Genomic DNA, 4,975 nt, shown 5'->3' with positions numbered 1-4,975 from the left:
AGTATGTGGACAGACAAGATCAATGGACATTCTTTTCAGACTCCCCCAACTTTACAAAGACAAGATTTATTCCTTATGATTCCACTCTTATAGACAGAATGGACCAGAAAACGCACAACTCATATAAAGTGCCAAGCAGAGCCAGTGGTAGAATTATAACTCTGGACCTTTGCAGAAAAAACGTTCAATCCCAGATCTATCTGCAAATAAAAGTTACTAAGCACAGAAAAACCATGAAGGAGATGGGGACACATCATAGCCTTCCCTTAGCATGTATGAAACTAGCAGCTCTGATTTCTTCATGAAAACTAAAGCTGGTGTTTTCTCACTTTAATTACATGGAAGGATAGCATCCAATGGCTTTGGCAGAGAACAGAAAACATCTGCTCATTACTCTGCAGAGCTGTAACACCTTTCATTGTGGTTACTGCTATTTTTTTTTTTATAAATTTCATCAAAAGTAAAGCATTTTTTCCCTGCACAACTGAAGGATTCTGCTTACAGCAGGTACCCACATAATATCCATCCCTTGCTCACTAATTGTTGGGACTGGAAGCTCAAATCCGTGTGGACAGTCTCGGGCGGGTAAAAGTGGGACTTCTAAATCTTAGAGTCTTACGAGGCCCTCCATGAACAGCGGGGGTTCGAGAAGGTCAGACCGAGCTAGCTCGGCTAGCTCGGGTATTTCCGCCTCTCCCCCGGAGATACCTGATGGGTGGAGTCTCCCTGCCCTCGAGGTCGTCCCGGATTGGAGCACACCTAGTTACCTAACAGCATGGTATTGAGATGCAAACTGTGTGGCTGAAGATTAAGTAGGATTGAGGAAGCCAGAAAGCTCTTAGCAAGTGTGGAGCCAAAGAGAAAAGTAGGGCTCCGCTTCTTTTCTTTCCTCTCTCCCCTCCCCCTCTCTCCCCGCTTGTACTTCTACTTCCATTCCCTTAAGCTTAGCCTTCTTAGGAAATCTCCCCCTCTTCGTCCTTTTCCCAGGGGTTTGGGAAGCTTCTCTCCCCTTTCTCTCCTTCCGAATCTAGGATTCGGGACTCGCTTCTTTCACAGCCCCTTCCGGGTGTACCCCAAAAGCACCCAGGATTATCTACGCTCCCAATCCCTGTTGGGACGCCAACTGCCAAGCCTAGAGGCCTGTATTGGGCTACCCGAGTCTTTCTTACCTCACCTCCTGAGGTCTTCGGCTGGCCACGCCGGATGCACGTATGAGAGAAAGGACGTTCCAGAGTCAAACAGGGGTTGAGCTTTATTACAGGGTTTCAGTTACAAGTGCAGGGGCTCTTCTTTCTTAGGACGAAGAGGGGGAGATTTCCTAAGAAGGCTAAGCTTAAGGGAATGGAAGTAGAAGCACAAGCGGGGAGAGAGGGGGAGGGGAGAGAGGAAAGAAAAGAAGCGGAGCCCTACTTTTCTCTTTGGCTCCACACGTGCTAAGAGCTTTTAGGCTTCCTCAATCCTACTTAATCTTCAGCCACACAGTTTGCATCTCAATACCGTGCTGTTAGGTAACTAGGTGTGCTCCAATCCGGGACGACCTCGAGGGCAGGGAGACTCCACCCATCAGGTATCTCCGGGGGAGAGGCGGAAATACCCGAGCTAGCCGAGCTAGCTCGGTCTGACCTTCTCGAACCCCCGCTGTTCATGGAGGGCCTCGTAAGACTCTAAGATTTAGAAGTCCCACTTTTACCTGCCCGAGACTGTCCACACGGAATTGAGCTTCCAGTCCCAACAACTAATGATGTCCTATAAACTGCAGACAAAATGACAGTAGAGCCACACAAAAGATTTTTTAGTTCAGATAGCACCATGACCTAGTGCTGTAGGGAAGGAACTTGACCTAAACTGTTGTCAGTTAAATTTTGTCTTTATACTTCAAATTATCTCAACAGGCTACTCAGCGCAGCAGCAGCCCTTCTTTCTCCACAGGGGTCAGCTACAACCCCTGACTTCCCAGCAACCATGTCAAAGGGACCCACAGTCGGCATTCATCTCGGCAACACTTATTCCTGTGTGGGAGTCTTCCAATATGGGAAAGTTGAAATCATTGCTAATGACCAAGGAAACAGGACCACCCCCAGGTATATCACCTTCACTGACACAGAACATTTAATCCACGATGCTGCAAAGAATTAATTTGTAATGAACCCCACCAACACAGTTTTTGATGCCAGATGTCTGATTGGCCTCAGATTTGATGATTCAGTTGTACAGTCAGACATGATGCACTGGCCTTTTACAGTGGTGAATGACTCAGGCAGGCCTAAGGTCCAAGTGGAGTACAAAGGGGAGACCAAAAGTTTCTATCCAGAAGAAGTACCTTCTATGGTCTTAACCAAGATGAAAGAAATTGCTGAAGCTTACCTTGGGAAGACTGCCACAAATGCCATAGTCACAGTACCAGCCTATTTCAACAATTCCCAATGTCAGGCCATTAAAGATGCTGGAACCATAGCTTGTCTCAGTGTGCTCCGAATCATCAATGAGACAACTGCTGCTGCTATTGCTTATGGCTTGGACAAAAAGGATGGTGTTGAGAGCAATGTGCTGATCTTTGACCTTGGAGGTGGTACTTTTGATGTCTCCATTGAAGATGGAGTCTTTGAGGTCAAATTCACAGCTGGGTACACCCACTAGGGGAGGACTTTGACAACAGAATGGTCAACCATTTCATTGCTGAGTTCAACTGAAAGTACAAGAAGGACATCAGTGAGAACAAGAAGGCTGTTTGCCATCTTCGCACTGCTTGTGAACTTGCAAAACGCACCCTCTCTTCTAGTAGCCAAACCAGTATTGAGATTGACTCCCTCTATCAACTTCTATATATAAATCACCTGAGCCCATTTTGAAGTGCAGAATGCTGATCTCTTCCATGGTACACTAGATCCTGTGGAAAAGGCCTTAAGAGGTGTCAAGCTAGATAAATCACAGATTCATGACATCATCTTAGTGGGTGATTCCACTCAAATACCCAAAATCCAGAAGCTACTGCAGGCTCGCAGGAATCCCCCCAGCAGCCAGAAGTGTTCCTCAGATTGAAGTAATATTTGACATTGATACAAATGGCATTCTCAATGTTTCTGCTGTGGGTAAGAGCACAGGCAAGGAGAACAAGATCACCATCACCAATGATAAAGGACGTCTGAGCAAGGAAGACATTGAGCGTATGGTCCAGGAGGCTGAGAAATACATGACTGAGGATGAGAAGCAGAGACAAGGTGTCTTCCAAGAATTCTCTGGAATCTTATGCTTTCAACCTGAAGGCTACCATGGAGGATGAAAAACTGCAAGGTAAAACTGGTGATGAAATCAAACAGAAGATCCTTGACAAATGTAATGAAATAATCACCTGGCTGGATAAGAACCAGACTGCTGAGAAAGAAGAATTTAAGCGTCAGCAGAAAGAATTGGAGAAGGTCTGCAACTCTATCATTACTAAGCTGTACCAGGGTGCAGGGTTCATGCCAGGAGAAATGACTGGTGGGTTCCCAGGTGGTGGAGCAGCCCCATGTATAGGCTCTTCTCCTGGACCCACCATTGAAGAGGTGAACTAAACAATAGAAGAAAGAGCATTCCACACAGCTTTCCAAAAACTAAAGGCAGTAGCAGTTTAAAAGTAACATTTAATCTACTGTGTAAATCTGAGTGTTCTGAATACTTGAATGTGTGCAGAGGGAGAGAAGTGAACAACATTGCACTTTATCAGTACTGTAAACAAAGTAGAAATGCAATTCTTGTCCTGGAGAATAAAAACTATTTAAAACAACCAAAAAAAATTATCTCAATAGGCACAGAGATCTCATTTAAAGCTTACTTCTGTAGGACATTGCTTCCCTAGATCTTAAGGGAGTTGAAAAATTTTGCCCTTGTGTACTATATCTTCATTCCTAAACACTGAGTTCCTTTCTTACTCTAGAATATGAGTTTTAATCTTCCTCCATATTAAAAATAAGAAAAAAGTTAACTTTTTTTTTTAAAGTCACACCTGTTTTAGCAATTCCTGCAAGCAACCTACTTGTAAGCTCAGGAATCAGATGTAATTAGATATTTTGTGTAATGCCCAGAGCATTGCTGAAGCTTGATAAATGTTAAATAATAGAAGATTATTCCACTTCTGTTTGCTAAATAGAATTCACTGGGGCGGAGTCAAGATGGCGAAGAAGAAAGACGCACATACACATAGCTTCGAACACACAAACCACAGAACGGCTAGAGGGGACCAAGCCAGGGAGAATTCTGCACCCAGAGACCATGGAGTATTGGAGCGAGGGAGATTCCTGCTCCAGAGAGACCTGCGGACCTCTCGCAGGGGATCCTTCGCGCCGCAGACTGGGCACCGGGACGGGGAGCGGAGTGCGGCCCTGCCGCGGCCGCGACACTGAGGGGAGGAGATCCGAGAGGGCTACGGGGACGGGATCTCCAGCGGCCACGTGGGTCCCCCCACCCACAGAGGGACATGCAAACCTCTCGCAAAAGGTCCGTCGCGCTGCAGACGCGGAGCCCAGCCTGGACCTGCGGCAGTGGCGGCCACGGCTCCGAGAGGCACAGATCTGAGAGGGCTCCGGAGGCGGGATCTTCAGTGGCGGCACGGGCCCCCCCACCAACAGGTGACTGACGGGGGTGGGTGAGAGAGTCTCTTTGGCGGGTTGAGAGGGGAGTGGGGTGCCCCCAAGGCTCGGGCCCCCCCGGGAGCTGGGGGCTGAGAGGCGGCTGCCGACGGGGGCTCCCCAACCGTGTGGGAGCCTGGATCCATTGTAGAAGGTCTGTGCATAAACCCCCAGAGGGAACTATGCCTGAGAGGCGGCCCTGCCTCTGACCACCTGAACTTAATTCTCACACTGAATAGCAGCCCTGCCCCCGCCAAAAATCCTAAGGCGGAAGCAGTATTTGAATCTCAGTCCCCAAACGCTGGCTGGGAGGACCAGGAGGCGAGGTGGGTGTGAGGAGAACATTCAGAGGTCAGGCCACTGGTTGG

General features: G+C 47.7%; 1 pseudogene; it reads left to right on the top strand.

Annotated features, from left to right (window-relative positions):
* Positions 1-1,962: 1,962 nt before the first annotated feature.
* Positions 1,963-3,554, top strand: LOC140523790 (heat shock cognate 71 kDa protein pseudogene; annotated as a pseudogene).
* The last annotated feature ends 1,421 nt before the right edge of the window (positions 3,555-4,975 follow it).

The sequence above is a fragment of the Notamacropus eugenii genome, chromosome 2 (assembly GCF_028372415.1).
Source record: "Notamacropus eugenii isolate mMacEug1 chromosome 2, mMacEug1.pri_v2, whole genome shotgun sequence".
Lineage (NCBI taxonomy): Eukaryota > Metazoa > Chordata > Mammalia > Diprotodontia > Macropodidae > Notamacropus > Notamacropus eugenii.
This window is presented reverse-complemented; position numbering and strand designations above follow the sequence as displayed.